At 47.4% G+C, this 21877-nt stretch overlaps 1 long non-coding RNA gene and 1 other non-coding gene across 2 annotated transcripts in view; one reads left to right on the top strand and one right to left on the bottom strand.

The window, feature by feature from the left end:
* The window catches only part of LOC140219895 (uncharacterized), a 234931-nt gene that overhangs the window by 122541 nt on the left and 90513 nt on the right, over positions 1 to 21877 (bottom strand). The gene's annotated exons all lie outside the window — the stretch shown is intronic.
* Positions 7237 to 7424, top strand: LOC126529493 (U2 spliceosomal RNA). Its single transcript, XR_007599235.2, has one exon. It is a non-coding gene; the product is annotated as a U2 spliceosomal RNA (small nuclear RNA).

Here is a 21877-nt window from a genome sequence, read left to right as displayed (position 1 = left end):
CAGCAGGTTACCACTATCCCTCAAGAGAAAAGTGTATAACAGCTGTGTGTTACCGGTACTCACGTATGGAGCAAAAACCTGGAGGCTTACGAAAAGGGTTCTGCTGAAATTGAGGACGACGCAACGAGCTATGGAAAGAAGAATGATGGGTGTAACGTTAAGGGATCAGAAAAGAGCAGATTGGGTGAGGGAACAAACGCGGGTAAATGATATCTTAGTTGAAATCAAGAAAAAGAAATGGGCATGGTCCGGACATGTAATGAGGAGGGAAGATAACCGATGGTCATTAAGGGTTACGGACTGGATTCCAAAGGAAGGGAAGCGTAGCAGGGGGCGGCAGAAAGTTAGGTGGGCGGATGACATTAAGACGTTTGCAGGGACGACATGGCCATAATTAGTACATGACCGGGGTAGTTGGAGAAGTATGGGAGAGGCCTTTGACCTGCAGTGGGCGTAAATAGGATGATGATGATGATGATGATGATGATGTTTATTTAGATAGGCTTTCTTCATTTTGCTCTGTGTCATCATTGTTCGACCTAAATGAAACAAGAAGTCTGTTCAAAATTGCACAATGTTCAGATGTGTACAAATATCGGCAATAATTACACGTGCAGCTTGGTACTTGGTCAACACCTGCTTTGTTTGAGTGCCGATGGCGTGACATAACTAGTCACAAGTAGCATTTGCTTCTTGGTACATCAGGCCAATATTATCGAATATTGGACGAAGCGGTGAAGAGCTCTTTTTATTCATAGAATGATGCGTAAAATCTAACACAATCAAGTAAGAGAAAGGGATGAAACACGGGAGCTCATAGTGGAGGTATGTGCAGCACGGTACTGAAAAAGTATATAACACTTTTGAAACGCTAGAGGCGTTCTGCCAAGTGGCAACTGCCCAGAAATCATAGAATAGTGTCGCGCACATTAACATGTGCTTGACACTTTTCATGCGACACAAATGTGTTTTGGCGCGCGAGACCACAAGATTATCAAGGTCAAGGAGATCACAAACGCCATAAGAATTTATTACTTCAAATGGGTGTTCTCTTCAAGTACTTTCTTATGCCGGGCACACCCAACAAAGAGTATCCTTAGGTTTATTCACACCGCAAGTGAGCAGAATGCAAGCAGCCTCATTGTCCATGTAAAAAAGAAGTCAACATTTGGAATTACGCACGTACGGTGTAAGATTTCTGGTTGAGAATGGCAACCCAGGAAAAGGATCAACTATTGACACCATGCACAAAGTTACGAGAAGGAATAGCGACACGGAGCGTGACATATCCGATGCAAGATACAGGTCGCAAACATATTCAAGCCAGCTAGAGGTTGAGACATAGGGCCTTGAACGCGAGTAACCTGAGACGGTGGATCATGCTAGCATGAGGCTCAAACTAAAGAGATAGAAACAACGCTGCGTTTCTCCAATATTCAGTGTAAAAATAAGTTAGGCTGGGCAACTGCCGCGCTGTTGCTGGTATCTCAGCTCACTTTCTTTTTCTTTTTTTTTCTATGAATCGTGAAGGCCATTACTATACTATCGTATTGCGTGGTGCAGGAGAAGCTGGTCATGATAGGTCGCTGGCGAATTTCGCAATCACGGCAACGATTATGCGATTCTCCATGCAAGACAGGGCATCGGTGAAAAATCTCCACTCTGAACGGGCACGTTCAGATCGTATAACGCATTCTGCGGGTTTCAGAAAGAAACTTCGAAGGAAGCTGTTTCGAGGCAATTTGTTGGGAGAGCGTCTGGGTTAAGCCTCCTAATTTGCATATTCAGTTGCAGTAAGTTGCCGCGGAGACAGCTGAACATGAATGAGAAATGGCCACTACAGTGCGGACGGTATTGAAGTTTTTCACTGAATTTCTTTTGTCACGTTGAATATCTGTATCTTCATCGCTGAGGCAATCTCTCAGTGCACATTAGGCAAAGAGGCATCCAAGTTGTTCGTATGGGGGGGGGGGGGGGGGGGGTTAAGAGCCTTCTCCGCTTCTTTACTTTTCCGTAAGTAAGAAATACGAACGACAACAAAAGTTGTCTGGTGAAAGTTGATGATTTTCCGGAAGACATAACTCTTGCGGCGTATAGTGTGCTTTATCTCTCGTAGCCGAGAATGTGCTGCGACTTGAATTGAGTGTCCTCCGTGAGTGCTCCCGGCTATTAAAAGGGTAATATGGTAATATGGTAATATGGTAATATGGCAATATGGTCCGTCCATGTGTGTGTAAATAGTAAACTAAGGCTCCGTAGGGGACAGCGGGACCCCTGGTACAAATTGTATTTCCAACCTTGTCCTAAGGTCTGAAACTAGTTGCCACCTACTCAGACGATGCCTTCAGTCAAACTGTGTCAGCGCTTCTGGCTTTATTGCTGGCTGTGCGAGCTACTATGCTACCCATGGCTACAGTCGGGATAGCCAAGTAACAAGGAGGTGTGGCTGGCTTACTGTAGACTCCTGAGAATCCTTATGCATTGCGTTCTATGTTTTTCAGAATTATTTGTGAAGTGAACGTGTGAAATATTTATTACAAATATGAACTTAGGCGCATGTAGAACTGTATGAAATTGTATTATTTATATTCTTGCTTGCATCTTCTGTGAAAATAAGACTAATTTGACTCAGACGCTTCTGTTTCCACAGGTGACGTACACCACCCAGTGAGGATACCGTCAGATTACATGAAAATACAGGATGAAGCATTCACATGCGAAACAATCTCGCGATGTTACATCTTGGCCTCTATGTTTAGGCGATCATAAGCTGCTTTTGCGAAAAGCAACATGACACTTGACAGAATTTCCACATGTTACTTACAACTTATTCTTGCAGAAAATAAAATTGTTGTTTAGGTTCGTAACGTACCATTTGGTAGTAAGCACCGAGTTCAAGAGCGGTAACAATCCTCAGCTGCCTTGGGTTTCCGGAGAATAGACGTTAATAAGGTAAGCCGTTAGCGGTTGTAGCGTGCTTGCTTACACTGTGGTCACTGTCCATAGCAATAGTTCCGATAGCGAAGTAACAGGAACTGAGCTTGCATTACTGTGGGCATTCCTAAGTGAGCATTAGGGCTAACGAAGTGCTTGTTGTCATTCAATTCACAGCTTGTAGCATCAGTTAATGTAGCCAATAAGAGATATGAAGCGCTACTTAAAACGAAAGTTACGAAAAATATTTGAGCTAGAATGATAGATTATTCGCCTAGAAGTCTATCATAATTTTCTGTCGGCCAATATATATCTTTGTTGCGCTGCAACCAAGTCGGGTTGCAGATGCGCTTTGTAAGCGCAAGTTCGTTGACGTGTGGGACAATACGCACCACTTTAAAAGCAAGAGCACGTATCTCCGTGGTACGGTGAGCAAGAGGCGCCTGAACTTGGTATCGCAAGTCCTTTCAGTTTCAGCTTTATGGGAATAGCCTAAGTGAACAAAAAAGCAAAGTGCACGACTTTTTGTCAAAATAAATGCCATCGAGGGTGCACGTTGCGACGACGGCATAAAATTGACCTTTCCTGGGTGGCAGATTGGGCATGGTTATTGATGGAGTTTTGTGAGCATGTTGCAGTGGAAGGACTACTTCCCGTACCAGCAGAAGGAGCCTTTCGTCTACTCTCACCTGGTGGGTCTCCTGCTGTCGTTGCTGCCAGCCTCCCTGGTCAGTGTCAGCTACGGTGCCAACAGGTGCGTGTTCACTGGGCTCACCTTGCTTTCGCTAGGCTTAACCCAAGTGTCTTCCAAAATAATGTTACCTTGAGCTGCATTGTCACACCCGTGGGTGCTGTTAACGTGAAACCGTGGCCTCCGAGATCGTACCAGCGCACCTGGGCACCAACGTAAGGTCAGTGTGATCTCGGAGGCAACGGTGAAACGAACGCGGGCAACTGTTCTTTTTTTACTCCTCGTTTTATGCCTGCGCGTAGCCTTCCTTGCCATTTAGGTCCTTGATGCACACACGTGGGTTGGAAAACATCCTTGTTAAATCTGTTGTGCCCTTTGGGGCAGTTTCGTACGCGAGGACATTGATGCAAAGGAATCGTGCTTTCACTCAGCCAACTCAAGGAGTGGGTTCATCGCCAAGCACCACCAATAAGCAAAAATCTCTGATGCGACCGTAGCTTTAACAAACTTGTAAGTATTAGGCACCGCATTTGCAAAAGTAGACTGACTATTTCGTCAAGTATCAGGAACCACTTAGGGCTATTGCGGAGGTTATGAAAATAGGCAATGGGCAACAACGCTGGGTGGATTTCGGAATCTATATGGACATGCTGTGTGTTTATTGCTTTACAGATGCCGCTATAGAATGGGAACGGGTGATGAGTAGATGAAACCTGTCGACGGTAACCTGGCTGATTTACCTGCATAACGAAATAAGTTTCCTGTTCGCCTTCGAATAATAACAGAGCCTACCGGCAATTGCTGTCGCGCGAGAGCTTTGGGAAGTCTGAAGGGTCACGTGCTGTGAGGGAGCGCCCGGGTGTAGGAGAGCCCCCCATACACGCGCACACCCCGGTGCGTTGCGCGCGGCGGAAAACGGCGGGCTTACTCCCCGCCTTCCACCCTTGCGCCAGTGGGATCTAGCCACCATCCTCGCACGCTTCAACCTCGCACGCTTTCTTGCACCTGTAGCATACGGCGCGCGGCAGCGGTGTTATCGCACTTGCACTTTATACGGAACACCACGGCGACGCCGACGCCCGAAATGCGCCTGGAGTGTCCATGTAATTGCTCTCGCAATAAACATCGTCGCTAAACAGACAAAAAAGTCGCCAAAGCTAGCAACAAAGAGAGAGAGAGAGAGCGAGAGAGGAAAGGCAGAGAGGTTAACAAGAGGCTATCGAGTTTGCGGTTTGCTACCCTGCGATGGGCTGTGATAGGGCTTGGAAGGTGGGCAAAGAGAGCATGATAAAGGAAAAAAGGAAAGAAAAAGCAACAGCGCGGCTGCTTGCACGACTTTCTGATGCGATGGTAAGTCATGTCGATGTTGCGAAATTCGCTATTTCTATTCGCTATCGCCGTCTTTTGTCCTCCACGGCGGTCCGCTCGTGCGTTTTTCTGATTACGCAGAATCCGAGGCCGTCGCCCAACGCAGGAACGGGTGAGCTGTGCTCTAAAAGTAACTTTGTAAAACTACGGTTCTTCTGAGCAGCAATAACGTAAGTCCGCTATGAATAGCGCCGATTGCATCCACAGCGAAATCGGAGAGTGGCTTTCCCTGGCAACCCATGAGCCCGCTATCCACGTCCACATCCACACACCCGCAACCACATCCACGAAACTGAGTTGGCTATATCGGGGAAGATCTATCACCCTCCTTGAGGACACTGGTCCTGACTTTCCCAGGTTGCTTTTCGTGCGCCGTCCATCGCGAGCAGGAGCGCAACTAACCTGGGCCGCATGGGACTCACTCTACCAGCGGGCCAACATGGACTACAGTGCATACCGGCAGCGGGAATTGAACCCGTTCACCTTCCAATATTTACTAACCTACAAGAATGAGTCTTTTTTAGATGCTTGAATTCTTGGGTTCTCGTGTACAATAAGGGTGGTTTAAGCAAAGTTACTTCGTGGTTCTGTATGTTCGGAATTACGTCTCTGCGTCCGTGTTTTTTTTCTTTATTTTCTCTAAGAAATTTTAGTCAGGGTCCATTGTAGACATAATTGCTCGTACTGAGTGGTCGGCCACATTGTCGAATGTTATTTTCGGGGAAAATTCCATCAAGGTGTATTCTGTATGTGTCATGGTTGAACCAAGTAATCATGCTGATGTCGCTGTGTTCATGGGCATGCTAGGGTGCCTCGATGTCCTCCGTAGCGGCGGGCGAGGAAGATATCGAGGCACCTTATAGCTTGCCTTACCATTAGCTTCGCCCTAATTAGCACTAAAAGTCGTGGTTTCGACTCCCACCAAAGGTCGAGGGTGCGACTCCTACCAAAAGTCGTCGGTTCGAGGCCCTTAATGAGGTTTACATTAATTAACTGCGCCTTAATTTACTTCCTCTTAACACCAAAGGTCGTAGGTTCGACTTCGACCGAATGTCGTGGGTTGGAGTGCCCTCATTAACTCTATTTTAATTAACTTTGTCTTTCTTTTGGCATAGTGAGCGACATCGGAGCCAGCTGTGGACGAAGACGACAACAAAGCGAGTAGTGGTATGAGCGCGTGCCTACGCCATGCGACCTCGCAAGACTTTCTGTACCGCAAGCCGCATCTTGCAGACTATTGGGGGTATGAGCCACCTAAGGCTTTCGCCTTAAAATCGTGAGCCATTTCACTCTGTTAAGGTGGATACCAGCGAAGCCGTTTACTGTTTAGCACACGACACGTAGGTGACAGAATTTTGAACAAAGACACGAGTTCATTTACCGTGATGTTTTATATACATTCGCGTGGACTACGGCACCGTCGCCCCGAGAACCCGGAGGAAATTAGACACGCGTGACGTTTTGAGGGGCCCGCCACCACGGGGGAGCGCAAATAAAGGAAGAGAGAGAAGAATACAGGAAGGCAGGGATGTTAACCAGTCAGTAGTCTGGTTGGCTACCCTACACTGGGGGAAGGGAGAAGGGGAAGAGAAAGAAGGGAGAGAGAAGGTGTAGGTACGTGTACGGACAGCACTTCAGTTAAAGTCGCTCGAGCAAACCAGAAGTTCTGAGAACACACAAAAGTGCCTTCACTGCCTTCTGAGCCGATGATCGGTCGGGACGGTGCTCTAATATTGTCTGTTCACTCAGAGGACGATCGTCTAGTTTCCTCAATGTGTCGGACAAATACTGTCTTTGTGCTTGAAATTGAGGACAATGGCACAATAAGTGGTCGATGTTCTCCTCGCATCCGCAAACATCACATGCAGGACTATCAGCCATTCCAATTAGTGCTGAGTAGGCATTCGTGAAGGCCACTCCAAGCCATAACCGGCACAGAAGAGACGCTTCACGCCGGTGCACACCGGCTGCAGGTCTGAGTTGAAGTGACGGGTTTAGTCGGTGCAGTCTTGTGCGCCTTGTATGTACGGTATTCCACTCTGCTAAGGAGATAGTGCTTGCCAGAATGCCAAGTTGTCTCGCGGCGTCGGTCCTTGAGAGAGGAATGGGGACGCAGCGGTCTTCTTGGTTTGACGTCCGAGCTGCCTTATCGGCGTCATCATTACCAATGATACCGCAATGACCTGGTAGGTGGATACGCAAGCGCTTGGGACGCCTATAAAGGGACGGTGGTGCGAACGCAGATATGGCCGACGCGGGTCAAAGTGTAGTATCTGTTCTTATCATCTTAATATCTGATGCGGGTTCTATTTGGACCCAAGGTCTAACTTGCAAACTTATTTTTGCAAGTTGGCGCAATGCTTGAAGCATGCTTCATCTCCGCAGTGGGTCGGCCCGGTATTGCGCTATCTCCGGGTTCGGTCCACTGTTTTTGCACAGGCAGAACGGAACTGCACGGAACCCCAGCCATAAACAGCTTCGCTGTAAAAAAAAAAGTAACAAAGAGGTCGTTCCAATCGCAGTCATTCACTCAGGCTTGTCGATCTCAAAAAGCTCAGTAGCGCATTGCACGGCCTTCTGATGCGATGGTAAGTCGCGTCGAAGTTGCAAAGTTCGTTCTTCCGACAGAGGCTTGTCCTCCAACTGGTTCAGCACTACGGAAAGCGATTGTCTCTGCTCACTGTAGTGCGGGCACTGGCAAAGAACACGCCGAGTTGTTTCAGCCTCCGCTGCGATCCTCACATGCTGCTGTGTCGCCATACCTATGCGGAACGCGTAGTATTGTAAACGCGGCGCCCAACACTACAGAAAAGTGTCGCGTCTCTTTGGGAAAGTCTTGGAGGAAGTCGAAAGCTGAATCTAGGGTAACGGGCGTGCATAAAATGTGATTCATTCCACTATCAAGTTGAAAATATTGACGGCAGCAAAACTCGCAGCGCTCCGAGTCGTACTACACTTTATTATAATCACGAACCAACACACAAATGGTAGGTTCTTTGCTACTCGAACACGGCACGGTCCTTGCGTGGTCCGCACGCACAGTTGGTATTCGAAATCTTTTAAAGCGAAAGCTTTACTGGCCACAAACTTGCGATTTCGCCGTGGCGGTACTTCGAGGAGGCACATGACGTCACAACGCGCGCCTCGACGCGGATATTTGTCTCTCTCTCGCTTCCTAGTCACTACTGCACCGAGTGACAGGTATTCCGCCGCTGCGCAGCGCCGCGCCTTTCACCTGCCGCCGTTTGGTATGACGTCACACCGCGTTCGTCGTCAGTGCACTCGCCTCCGCTCGCTTCGCCAGCTGCATCGCATGCCTCATAACATGTCGGAGGATTGAAAAGGAGAGCTCGTGTGCGCCGCAATCACAGTTGAGGCGGCAGTACGGACGGAGACAATTCTGATATGCAGGAGGAGGCCTGGAATCGACATGGGAACGAGATGAAGAGGAAATGAATCGCCCAGGAAACAGACGAGCAGCGCGCCGAACGACTGGCTAAGCGCCGCAACATAGCTAGACAACCAGACTAACCTGGACTTGTAATCAAGATTAACCACCGTGGTTAGCCTTGGTTGCTGACCATGGTTGTCCATCGCGAGCTAATAGGTAGAAGTACTTCAAGGGGACCTTTATTTGTTTATGAAATATTTGTGTTAAGAAGGAGATGTTACGAAATATTTTTTGACTACAACATCCAAACTTTCATGAGTGAATATAGATTCTCCAACACTCGGCAACAAAATAACTTCTCGATACCCTTGCCTTACACGCCAATTCTAAATGTAGGCGGACGAGCACCCCGTCGGTGTTAGGGGAGGATTTTGCGAACGCATGGTATGTACTGTGAAGCATTTCCAATCAAGTGGTATTGTTTTGTGCTGACAGGCGCCGAAGGGGTAATCAGCTGACAACTCTTGTGCTATGCCTATACCCAGGCCGATGGAGTTTATGCTCTGCCACACATTTTTTTTCTTTATTGTAATGCACCTTACAGCAGTTTTATCACCTATCACGTGGGACGCAATACGTTCCACAATATACCGGCAATAATAGCCGAGACTTATCTCGGCTATTATATCTGCCAATTGTTTTTTTTTTTTTGCCGAGTTGTGCGAAGTTTCAGGCTAAATGTCTTCGCCTAACACTGTATGACAGGCAGCAAGCGTGATTTTTTTTTGGTTTAGAGCAGAAACATTGAACGGGGAAGAAGAAGCTTGGCACGCCATTCACTCTATCTTGAAAGCAAGGTCAGAGGGGCGCGATCAAGCCAGGTGTGAGGCCGGGCTAGCATATTGATATAACCAGCTCGAAGGTTAACCTTGAGGATGAACAAGCGCATGTCATTGTCACTTGTTTTTATGTCCCGTGTCAACCCTCGCTCTCATTATATCGCAGAGGAGAGATGGATGGATGGATGGAAACAACTTTATTCTGAATCCGGCAAATTTGACGACCCGGGCTCAGGTCTCCCATGAGGGGACTTCGAGGCCTTGCCTCGTCGCCGCCTCTCGGGCTTGCTGGACAGCCCACTCTTGTGTCTTGAGGTTGGAGCTGCGCAGAGCGGCGGCCCACTTCGACGCAAGAGCCTCCGGAGCTACTGCCATTGTAGCTGATGCAACCCGACACTCCCACAACATGTGTGACAGCGTCGCTCTAGTGTCCTGACATAGTTTGCAAAGAGCAGTCGGGTATTGCGCGGGGAAAATGTGCTGCAATCGCACCGGACTGGGGAATGTTTGTGTTTGCAATTGTCGCCAGATGACTGCCTGGCGACGTTTCAGCATGGGGTGAGGTGGGGGCAGCAACCGCCTGCCTAGCTGGTAGTGCTTGGTGATGTCACTGTACCTGACCAGGCGTTCTCGCGTGTTTTGAGCCAGCAGTTCCGAACTCGAAGAGGCGGTCTCCGATTCTGCGCGGCGGGTCAGTTCTCGCGCAGAGCGGTGTGCTACCTCGTTCAAGTTAATGAGGCCCTCATCGGTGGGGGTGGCGACGTGCGCTGGAAACCATATGATGGCGGTGTTATCGAAGTGCTGTCGACCAGCTTTCCTTAGAATCTGGAGAGCTTCTGAGGAAATGCGCCCCCGCGCGTAGTTGCGAACTGCGGATTGTGAGTCGCTAAAAACTACCTCGCAGAGGGGGTCGGTAAGCGCAAGCGCAATCGCTACCTCTTCTGCTGTTTCGGGGTATTCCGTTGCGAGACTACACGCGTGCGTAAGCCGGGAGCTAACGTCTACGACTACCGCCGTGAATCGGTGTTCTCGTGTGTATTCTGCGGCGTCTACAAAGCGCGTAGTCCTCTTTCCACCCAAGGAGCGCAGCAGTGCCTTGGCACGGGCCTGGCGTCGGCCCCGATTATATTCGGGGTGCATGTTTCGAGGTATAGGGGCGACAATCAGCGTGTCGCTGAGGTCAGGTGGAATGACCTGTTTCTGACCGTGTTGGACATGGTAGTTGAAGCCGAGTTTCTGCAGGATGTACCGGCCCGTGGCTGTCAGAGACATGCGTTCGAGTTGAGAGGTTCTTTGCGCATCCACGATTTCCTCAAGCGTGTTGTATACCCCCAGCTGTAGCAGACGAGCAGTGCTTGTGGACTCCGGTAGGCCAAGGGCGATCTTGTAAGTCTTGCGTATAAGGGTGTTGATTTTCTCCCTATCAGTGACATTCCAGTTGTGGAAGGCAGCCACATAAGTGATGTGACTGATTGCGAAAGAGTGTATGAGGCGCATGACACTGTCCTCCTTCATGCCCGTGTGCTTGTTTGTAATGCGTTTGATCAGGCGGGTAGCCGCTGTAACCTTGCCTTCGATTTTGCGGATAGCTTCTATGTTTGACCCGTTGGCTGTTATATGCATGCCTAGGATGCGTATCTTCGGGACTCGGGGAATGCAGGAGCCGTCTTGCGTATAGAGGATTATGTCGTCACATTGGCGCGATTCGGCTGTAGGCTTGGGCCGGCGGCGCGAGCGGTAGACGAGCAGCTCCGATTTCAGTGGAGATAGTCGGAGACCTGTGTCTTGAAGGTAGGTTTCGACTGCAGATACCGCTGCTTGTAAGGTGCATTCTATCTGACCGTCACTACCCTTGTTGACCCACAGGGTGATGTCATCTGCGTACAAGGCGTGATGGAGGCCATCGATCTCGTCGAGGTAGGCCGGGAGACCTAGCTTCACGAGGTTGAAAAGGAGCGGGGATATGACCGATCCTTGAGGAGTGCCGGTGCTTCCTAGTGTATGTTCGTCGGATGTCATGCTGCCGACCGCGAGGGTGACTGTGCGGCGCGAGAGGAAGTCTCTGACGTAGTTGTAGCTTCGCTCACCCAAGTTGAGCTTGTTTATGCGGCTCAGGATTGCTGCGTGTGCTACATTGTCAAATGCCTTTTCCAAATCTAGGCCGAGGATGGCCCGATTGCCACTAGTTGGGTCATTGATAATCTGGTGGTAGAGCTGGAGCATGACGTCTTGAGTGGAGAGGTGTGACCGGAAGCCCACCATAGTGGATGGGTAGGCTCCAGTGTCCTCGAGGTGGTGGTTGATGCGGGAGAGGAACGCGTGCTCCATCACCTTGCCGACGCAGGATGTGAGGGAAATGGGCCGCAAGTGGTCGAGGCTGGACGGCTTGCCTGGCTTCGGTATCAGGACTGCTTTAGAGCGTTTCCACGCCTCTGGGATGCAACCTGCTCGCCAGCATTTGTTGATGTATGCCGTAAGAGCGGTTATCGAGGCATCATCGAGGTTTCTTAGAGTCTTGTTCGTAACCTTGTCGGGACCAGGTGCTGATTTGCCATTAAGGTCGTGGAGAGCTGCGCGGATCTCTGACTCGTGAAATTCTTCATCGAATGTCACATTTGTCTCTCCAGTGTAATCTCCGTGTTGCACATCGGGCCGTTGAGGGAAGTACTTGGCTAGCAGGCGTGTCACAAGCTGGTGATCACTCGTGGTAGTCTGTTCCTTGTGCAAAAGGCGTTGCAGGTTTGCTTGCTGAGCAGACTTGCTCTGCGTTTCCCCCAAGAGGTGACGAAGGAGACGCCACGTGCTGCCATTGTGGAGCTGCCCATCGACCGCGTTGCAGATGTCATACCACTGTTGGCGGCTTAAGGTCCGGCAATGTTCTTCCAGCTGGCGATTGATATGTGCGATCTTCTTACGAAGCTTTCGGTTGTGCCTTTGCTTTTTCCATCTTGCGTTTAGTGACGTCTTCGCTTCCCAGAGGTGGGCTAGTCGGCTGTCGATCTTGTCAACCTGGACCTCGGGTGCGAGCGTCTGCGTCGCCTTGTTCATGTCGTCGTTGAGCGTCTCCATCCATGCCTCGATGTCATCGATGTTCTCCTCACCTCTCTGTTCAGCTCGCTGCTTTCGGAATTTGTCCCAGTCCGTCCATTTGAATAGCTTAGGAAAAGGGGGTGTACCCGCCTGAGGAATTCGTGTTTCTATGATCATGTGGTCACTACCGAGATCTTCAAAGGTATTGCGCCACATTGCTTGAGGGATGTTACGGACCGAGAGGAGAGATACCGATGCAAGATGCTGCAGGGGTGTCACACATGTGATGTAAAAGCAAAGGAAATCTAGGCCTATGGCTCACACGTGATGAGAGCTTTATATATAAAAATTAAAAGCAAAGTGGTTTGGGGCTGCCTCATACTGCTGGAAAAATGTCCGCAAAGCTTCTTTCTTTCTGTATATTACGCTTATTTATTGATGCGTTTTGCACGTTTCTTGAGGGTATTTATATGTATCGTCATTAAAGGATCAAAAGAACCTTGTCAACTACGATTATGTTGAGTTGCAGTAGCATACGTCCATTATAGGCAGCGCTTTTTGCATCCCCAGCGAAATTGGAGATTGGCTTTCCCTGGCAATCCATGAGTCCGCTATCCACATCCACGAACTCGCAGCCGCATCCACGAAACAGAATTGGCTATATCAGGGAAGATCTATCACCCTCCTTAAGGATACCGGTCCTGACTTTCCCAGGCTGCTTCTCGTGCGGCGTCAATCGCGAGCAGGAGCGCAACTACCTGGGCCGCATGGTACTCACTCTACCCGCGGGCCAACATGGACTACAGCGCATACCGGCAGCGGGAATCGAACCCGTCCACCTTCCCCTATTTACTTACGTACAAGAGCTAGTCTCGTTTATATGTACGAATTCTTGGGTTCTCGTGTACAATAAGGGTTGTTTAAACGAAGTTTCTTCGTGGTTTTGTATGTTCGGAAGTACGTCTCTGCGTCTGTGCTATCATTTAATTTAAGAAATTTTAGTCAAGGTCCACTGTAGACATAGGATAGGATAGGACTGGAATAACTTTATTATAATGCCGGCAACTGACGGTTTGAGACGTCATGACGTTGGCCAAGCGTCGACCCGGCGTTATGCCCTATTTTACCCTACCTCAGTTCGGCCTGCTTGTAGTGGGTTGTGAGGCTTGTGATTTTCTAGGGCAACCCGGGCCTGCTGGACGGCCCATAGTTGAGGGTTCTTGTCGGTAGGCTGCAGTACACTCTGAAGTTCGGGTGGGTATGTCCTGGAGGTAGCTTCTGTCGGGAACCTGGTACACATAATTGCTGACATTGAGTTGTCGGCCACGTTGTTGAAGATTATTTCGGGGAAAATTCCATCAAGGTGTATTCTGTATATGTTTCATTTTTCATTTTCATTTTATTACCTTAAAGACCCCTTGCGGGGTATTACATAAGGGGTGGGTGGTACAAAAATACAGGAGGTTGCCCACTATGTTATTCTACGGACAGAATACTCGTTACTTCTTCCACGAAGGCAGATGAGGTGGCGATGGCAGCGACGTGGTGGAAGGCCGTTCCAGTCTTTAGCTGTGCGATGAAAAAATGATGACGAGCAGGTGACAGTGCGCGCGCTAGGGCGAGCAACATTTAGTGGGTGGCCTGTGCGGAGCGATATGCGTGAAGGTGGTACAATGTAAGGTGCGTGGCGAAGCGAGCTGGTGTAGAATTTATGGAATAATGATAAGCTCGCGATACGGCGACGGTGCGCTAGTGTGTCCGAACCAGACTCTACTTTTAATGGTGACACGCTGATATCATATGAGTATGTCGAGTGAACGTATCTTACGGCGCGGTTCTGTATGGAATCTAATGCGTTGCTGAGGTAAATCCGGTGAGGATGCCATATGGGTGATGCGTATTCGAGTTTTGGCCTAACCAGTGTTTCATACCCAGGAATTCTGGACATGCGTTTAGTTTCCTTTTTCGCCACCACGTGGCGTATCAACCTTGAAGATTTGAAATTCGCGCCGTGACGTATGCCATGACGCACAACTAAAGAAAACACAATAAAAAGAACCACACCCTGAGACTGATGCTTCCCCTCGGCACTTGGAAACGAGCGCGCTTATGTATCAGCGTGATCTTGAAGACAACCTGCTACTTGCTTGACTTGCAATGAATCGACGATTTTGCTAGACACCTTGCCAGACTGCTCGTCGGCATTCCGGGTGAGATGTCTGGCCGAGATAACTGCTCCCGCAAAGCTTGCGTTGGGTTCCCTTTCTTCTTTGTTTTTTCTGTTTATTTGTGCACAGCTGCGGGCGCGGGCTTCGGTATAGTCAGCGTTATTTTTCTTGTGTTTTCTAAGAACCAGTGGGATTCATTAAAATGAAGATTTAGCTTGGGCCATTCTTCGATGCCGGCTGCTCAAATACATGTAAAACGCATAAATGATTTTATGAGAAAATCACTCAACCGATATGAATGAGAATTGTTGCATTCAAGAGAGAGCGTTAGATCACAGTGATCGCTGCAATAATAATTTTGATCTAGGCCATGGCATTATTGACAAGAATGATCGGAAATCGGCAAATTTGAAAAAGAAGTACGAAGTTTACAAATCCGTTAGTTCGGATAAAAGCTGATATCGTATCCCTCTGAACTGCATCCCTTGGAGCATCTCAATCGGACAAATTCGATGTATAAATTTATAACTTATGTGAAGTTGCAATGCCTGTTAAGATTTTGCGAATACCATATTCAGGAGTTAGTGGTGTATTTCAGGGTGGCATATGATATATCATTTTTGTCTGCATTAAATTAAATATTAGGTGCAGCTTAGAGAATTCCGATGTCGTTTTTAGTTGCTGAGTTAGAGTCGTATACTTTGAGTATTGTTTCTTGAGATTTCGCATTTTTTTTAGAATTTAGGAAAGGGGAAGGTAAATAAAAATTGGCTTTCTGAAATGTAATCTTAATTGTTTCTTTTAATTTCAACGTAACTCATGAATTGCGGTGCAGTGGTTCTAAGAAGAAAGGATTGATGATTTCCCAGGTAGGAGCTAAAGCTTCCCGTTAAGTTATGTTTAGACTAATACTTTTGCTGAGAGAAGAAGCAAGACAAGTAGCGCATATACATTATGGCGACCGCAGTTCGATGGGGGCGAAATGCGAAGACACACGTGTACTTAGATTCAGGTGTACGTTAAAGATGCCCAGGTGGTCGAAATCTCGGGAGTCCCCCACTATGGCGTGCCTCATAATCAGAAAGTGGTTTTGGAATGTAAAACCCCATAATTGAATTACCATTACCTTCGCTATGCCAACTGCAATAAACCGCTTTATGGTTTAAATTTGGCGCTTCTTCAAGTCATTGTGCCCTCTGGCGGGAGGGTGCAAAACGATTTCCTCCTGTAGTGGTACTTCACCGCCCCTGTCTGACCTGTTTTACCTGCTTTAACGCACCACCAATGTTCTGACTAACTGCCAAAATACATATGTTGTTAGAAGGGGCTACCCTCTTGTTGTAGTCAGTTGAAACTTTTTGACCCTCAGCCGATATCCTGAAATATAATTTTGAAAAAAAAATTTCCCATTGAGTTACACTTGTGCGTTGCTGTGAAGTTCCGAAGGAGAATGTCCAGAATTCCTGGACATGGAAAATTTGCCGCCGAGGATCCCGCTGCTGCTGCTCAGTATGAAGCGCGTGCACCTGACGGACAAGTTGTCTTAATATACACGTGGCCTTCGCCTCTGCTGTGCTCTCAGAATGAGCTATTTACTGACGTCCCGTGAGACTAGCATCGTCCACGACAGGTGGCGCCACTCCAGTTTAATGTTTTTGTCGTTTTTCTCGCTTGCAAATGCTCCGTATAGCGAATTCGTTATTACAGAACCCTCATATCGCCGTCTAGCTATGCCAGCTTTCAACCACGATGCTCGATGCTCTGAAAGGATGAGTTTGGGCACCAATTTTCGTGCGGGAGATGACTTGTCGGCTTACACGGGCTTGCATGAAAAACTTCAAGCTTTGCAAAAGTAAGGAATAATGCCCTAGAAACTCCTTTAACCAAGGTTTCTCTCTCTGATGTGCAGTGTGATGAAAACGCGTAGACCGATAGATGCCTCGCTGTATGATAACGCCTTCCGTCATCTGACCATCTTACACACCCCGATATGTAGTCACGCATGAGCCTCGCAGCCTACTATAACTGAACATGAAAAAAACATGAATAAATAAATTATTTATTATTCGAAGAAAGCTTTTCCGGTTCTCAAAGATACCGTAATTTCAAGAAACCCTCGATTCAGCTATGGTTCCCCTGGTTAACGTTTCTAGACACTTATCTTTGTAGTCCACTTGTCGTTACATTGGAAGTAAAGTGTGTCGTAATATTCACAAGTGCCACCGAAGATGGAATCAATAGGGAAGGAAGGGCAGTTGCTACATCTAGGTAGAAGATGGTACTTATACTAAGCAGGAGAAGGCGTGGAATCGACATCGGAACGAGATGAAGAGGAAATGAATTGCCCAGGAAACAGACGAGCAGCGCGCCGAACGACTGGCTAAACGCAGCAACATAGCTAGACAACCAGACTAACCTGGACTTGTAACTAAGATTAACCAACATGGTTGGCCTTGGTTGCTGACCATGGTTGTCCATCGCGAGCTAATAGGTAGAAGTACTTCAAGGCGACCTTTATTTGTTTATGAAATATTTGTGTTAAGAAGGAGATGTTACGAAATATTTTTTGACTACAGCATCCAAACTTCCATGAGTGAATATAGATTCTCCAACACTCGGCAACAAAATAACTTCTCGATACCCTTGCCTTACACGCCAATTCTAAATGTAGGCGGACGAGCACCCCGTCGGTGTTAGGGGAGGATTTTGCCAACGCATGGTATGTACCCTGAAGCAATTCCAATCAAGTGGTATTGTTTTTTGTGCTGACAGGCGCCGAAGGGGTAATCAGCTGACAACTCTTGTGCTGTGCCTATACCCAGGCCGATGAAGTTTATGCTCTGCCACACTTTCTTTTCTTTATTGTAATGCACCTTACAGAAGTTTTATCACTTATCATTATCATGTGGGACTCAATACGTTCCACAATATAGCGGCAATAATAGCCGAGACTTAGCTCGGCTATTATATCTGCCAATTGTTCTTTTTTTTTGCCGAGTTGTGCGAAGTTTCTGGCCAAATGTCTTCGGCCAACACTGAATGACAGGCAGAAAGCGTCATTTCTTGGTTTAGAGCAGGAACATTAGGAAGAAGAAGAAGCTTGGCACGCCATTCACTCTATCTTGAAAGCAAGGTCAGAGGGGCGCGATCAAGCCAGGTGTGAGGCCGGGCTAGCATATTGATAACCAGCTCGAGGGTTAACCTTGAGGATGAACAAGCGCTTGTAATTGTCGCTCGTTTTTATGTTCCGTGTCAAACCTCGCTCTGATTATATCGCAGAGGAGAGATACCGATGCAAGATGCTGCAGTGGCGTCTACGCCTATGGCTCACACGTGATGAGAGCTGTATATATAAAAATCAAAAACAAAGTGGCTTGGGGTGAAGCTCGCTTCCAGTTTCCTGCCTAGGGCTGCCTCATACTGCTGGAAAAATGTCCGCAAAGTTTCTTTCTTTCTGTATATTACGCTTATTTATTGATGCGTTTTGCACGTTTCTTGAGGGTATTTATATGTATCGTCATTAAAGGATCAAAAGAACCTTGTCAACTACGATTATGTTGAGTTGCAGTAGCATACGTCCATTATAGGCAGCGCTTTTTGCATCCCCAGCGAAATTGGAGATTGGCTTTCCCTGGCAATCCATGAGTCCGCTATCCACATCCACGAACTCGCAGCCGCATCCACGAAACAGAATTGGCTATATCAGGGAAGATCTATCACCCTCCTTAAGGATACCGGTCCTGACTTTCCCAGGCTGCTTCTCGTGCGGCGTCAATCGCGAGCAGGAGCGCAACTACCTGGGCCGCATGGTACTCACTCTACCCGCGGGCCAACATGGACTACAGCGCATACCGGCAGCGGGAATCGAACCCGTCCACCTTCCCCTATTTACTTACGTACAAGAGCTAGTCTCGTTTATATGTACGAATTCTTGGGTTCTCGTGTACAATAAGGGTTGTTTAAACGAAGTTTCTTCGTGGTTTTGTATGTTCGGAAGTACGTCTCTGCGTCTGTGCTATCATTTAATTTAAGAAATTTTAGTCAAGGTCCACTGTAGACATAGGATAGGATAGGACTGGAATAACTTTATTATAATGCCGGCAACTGACGGTTTGAGACGTCATGACGTTGGCCAAGCGTCGACCCGGCGTTATGCCCTATTTTACCCTACCCCAGTTCGGCCTGTTTGTAGTGGGTTGTGAGGCTTGTGATTTTCGAGCGCAACCCAGGTCTGCTGGACGGCCCATAGTTGAGGGTTCTTGTCGGTAGACTGCAGTATACTCTGAAGTTCGGGTGGATATGTCCTGGAGGTAGTTTTTGTCGGGAACCTGGCACACATAATTGCTCACATTGAGTTGTCGGCCACGTTGTCGAAGATTATTTCGGGGAAAATTCCATCAAGGTGTATTCTGTATATGTTTCATTTTTCATTTTCATTTTATTACCTTAAAGACCCCTTGCGGGGTATCACATAAGGGGTGGGTGGTACAAAAATACAGGAGGTTGCCCACTATGTTATTTTACGGACAGAATACTCTTTACTTCTTCCACGAAGGCAGATGAGGTGGCGATGGCAGCGACGTGGTGGAAGGCCGTTCCAGTCTTTAGCTGTGCGATGAAAAAATGATGACGAGCAGGTGACAGTGCGCGCGCTAGGGCGAGCAACATTTAGTGGGTGGCCTGTGCGGAGCGATATGCGTGAAGGTGGTACAATGTAAGGTGCGTGGCGAAGCGAGCTGGTGTAGAATTTATGGAATAATGATAAGCTCACGATACGGGGACGGTGCGCTAGTGTGTCCAAACCAGACTCTACTTTGAATGGTGATACGCTGATATCATATGAGTATGTCGAGTGAATGTATCTTACGGCGCGGTTCTGTATGGATTCTAATGCGTTGCTGAGGTAAATCCGGTGAGGATGCCACATGGGTGATGCGTACTCGAGTTTTGGCCTAACCAGTGTTCGGAAAATTTGCAGCCGAGGATCCCGCTGCTGCTGCTCAGTATGAACCGCGTGCACCTGACGTACAAGTTGTCTTTTTTTTTTTTATTGATATGATATAAGGAGATGTTGGCGCACAGTTTAAGGCGCCGGCTACTCCTCATCTCTTCAGTGGTTCTGTCGTACATCGTACAGTGTTCAAGGTGACATATCAAATAGTCTTTTCACACAAGCACCAGGACATATCACGCTACGTTTCCACAAGAAGAATATGACGTAAGGAACACATGGTACATACAATATACAATGTCAATGTCTCCACACTTATGTAGATGAAAGTCTCAAAAGTACAAAAGATATTGTCGCCTAATAACACATTGTCTAGTCAGCGGGTGGTGCATACATCGTGTGAATGCATTATCACATACAGTCACATTAGAACAGTCAACATAACATAAGTTGTCTTAATATACATATGGCGTTCGTCTATGCTGTGCTCTCAGAATCAGCTATTTACTGACGTCACGTGAGACTAGCATCGTCCACGACAGGTGGCGCCACTCCAGTTTAATATTTTTGTCGTTTTTCTCGCTTGGAAATGCTCCGTATAACGAATTCGTTATTTCAGAACCCTAATCTCGCCGTCTAGCTATGCCAACTTTCAACCACGATACCCGATGCTCTGATTCCTGAATCTTCATTCACTGCTTCGCAATACCAGCGTAGAGTGAAAGGATGAGTTTGGGCACCAATTTTTGTGCCGGAGATGACTTGTCGGCTTACACGGGCTTGCATGAAAAACTTCAAGCTTCGCAAAAGTAAGGAATAATGCCCTAGAAACTCCATTAAACATGGTTTCTCTCTCTGATGTGCAGTGTGATGAAAACGCGTAGACCGATAGATGCCTCGCTGTATGATAACGCCTTCCGTCATCTGACCATCTTACACACCCCGATATGTAGCCATGCTTGAGCCGCGCAGCCTACTATAGCTGAACATGAAAAAACATGAATAAAGAAATTATTTATTATTGGAAGAAAGCTTTTCCGGTTCTCAAAGATACCGTAATTTCAAGAAACCCTCGATTCAGCTATGGTTCCCCTGGTGAACGTTTCTAGACACTTATCTTTGTAGTCAAGTTTTCGTTGCATTGGAAGTAAAGTGTGTTGTAATAATCACAAGTGCCACCGAAGATGGAATCAATAGGGAAGGAAGGGCAGTTGCTACATCTAGGTAGAAGATGGTACCTATACTAAGTGGATACCAGCTGTCCTACGGATGCCTTCTAGTATCTGGGAGCTATAGTAGGCTTAGTGGACCACGACGAGATGCTAAGTTCTTTATGGCGAGATGCTATAGTAGTGTTTCGCGGTGCTGAAGGGTCACTTTCACGGCGAAAGAAAGATTTGGTGGAAGCGAGAATGGCTCAGACCGTGTAGTACAGACCTAAAGGTGATTTCTGCGAATATAGGACACCGACTTCCACGCTGTAGTATGTCCCTTGCGCAAGGGGCAACATTTTGAAGATTTCTCAAAGAACTGCTGACGAAGGAAAGTGAACGGCGTTAGTTTTACCTCTAAAAGACGCTCATTCTGATCAAGTCTGTTGCATTTTTCCATGCAAGAAATCACACTGCGTATTTTTCTCGCTGGGCTGTCAATTGCGATGACGACGACAACGACGACGATGATCCGAGCAACCCTCTTATAAGCGGGGTAGTGGCGTATTTCACTAAACTTTGTAATATAAATTAAAGAGGGAGCCTGGCTCCTGTGATCAGCTGCAGCTAGTGTCAGGAGTGCAAAACCAGCTTTGCCTAGGTTCTTTCACGACCCAGGAGCAGTATCACAAGCCCGAAATCGTTTCTTATCTTCTATCTTAGCTCTATTTCATTGCGTTACTGTGGCAATTATACGTTCGCTTTTTATGGCATATATTACCGCCTAACACCAAAAAAAGTAGTCGTGTTTATTTGATTTCTAGGTGGCTGGTTTTCTTTGTCCCATAGATCGCGAAGCCCTTACGTAACGACAAGCTAACAAGATCAGTAGAACACCATTTCCAAAAAGAAAAAAGAAGAAAATCTCCTATATGAGCAAAGAGGAAGCCTCCCTACCTTTACGGAAGCATAGCAACTGCGTACAAATTCTAGCCGCCCTTTCCTTCGCCTTTACCAAGCGCATATGCAAAATAGCGCCAAAACTAGGCCCTGCAGGTAAGGAAGGACGAAACACACGTTTTAGCCACTAGGAAAACTGAGCTAATAAATGGACAGCGGAACCTAAAGGGACGCCACCTGGAAAGCCTAAGCTTCGGTGATGGGACTGTTTTCTCCGGATGAGAATAAGGAAACATCATAAAAAATATTGTATAATATGAAGTTACGAGGCGATCATCAACTTCTTGTGAAACCAAGACATCTGTCGCAGCTATAAAATAAAAGAGTATTTCTCCCTTAAAAAGCAACGAAGTGTTCTGTTTTTACAATACCTCTATACCCAGCCGTTGATTAC

Source organism: Dermacentor andersoni, chromosome 8, assembly GCF_023375885.2.
Source record: "Dermacentor andersoni chromosome 8, qqDerAnde1_hic_scaffold, whole genome shotgun sequence".
NCBI classification, from domain to species: Eukaryota; Metazoa; Arthropoda; class Arachnida; order Ixodida; family Ixodidae; genus Dermacentor; species Dermacentor andersoni.
This window is presented reverse-complemented; position numbering and strand designations above follow the sequence as displayed.